This window comes from Gavialis gangeticus, unplaced genomic scaffold, assembly GCF_001723915.1.
Source record: "Gavialis gangeticus isolate Ggan-Ray unplaced genomic scaffold, GavGan_comp1, whole genome shotgun sequence".
NCBI classification, from domain to species: Eukaryota; Metazoa; Chordata; order Crocodylia; family Gavialidae; genus Gavialis; species Gavialis gangeticus.
This window is the reverse complement of record NW_017729022.1, coordinates 91,591,408-91,592,243: the sequence shown is the minus strand read 5'-3', so window position 1 is coordinate 91,592,243 and position 836 is coordinate 91,591,408.

Below are 836 nucleotides of genomic sequence, written 5' to 3'. Positions count from 1 at the left end.
AACTACTTCACAGTTAGGGCGGCTAGGAGCTGGAACCAACTTCCAAGGGAAGTGGTGCTGGCCCCTACCCTGGGGGTCTTTAAGAAGAGGCTGGATGCCTACCTGGCTGGACTCATTTGAGTCCCGTTTCTTGTTTTGGGGTTTTGTTGTTCTCCGGCCCTGGCGGGGGGTCGGGCTAGAAGATCTACTAGGTCCCTTCTGACCCTAAATCTATGAAACTATGAAACTATCTAGTCTCCCACCCCTCTCCCCTGATACTCTGGCCAAATGGGAAAGCAGGAGCCAAAGTTCAATTTCTAGTCCAATGGGAACATGAGAATCACATTAATGATGACTGTCAATCAGTTTCATCAACAGAGGCAGCTTTTTTAAACAATGGGGCCTGGCATACACAACCAACCAACCAAGTGATCCTCAATTGTGAAAGGACATGTAAAAATTAGTAACATATTTCCAAATGGAAACTGTGGCCTCAGCCTGTTGATAACTAGTTCTCAACTGAGTTCACTTTAAATATTTAGGACTGCATTGCCATCACTTAGATACAAGGGTGAGGGTCTATTAAGTTGTAGTGTCACATTGCAGCCAATCACATTTGCACCTGCTGTGCTAATGCTTTGCTCCCCGCAGGGAGCAAAACCTTTATAAAGAGCTGGTGAGGTTAGGGGATTTGGCTCTGCCTTCCTCTTTTTACCAGCCTGTCAAGAGGAAGGGCAGAAGAGTGCCTTTGGCTACTGGACAGTGTAGAGGAAGCTCCAGCTGTGGAGAGTCACACGGAGTCTGACATGGTCTCCTGAAATGTAATTTCTTCCAGGTGGTCTCCCAAAGGAGCTCTG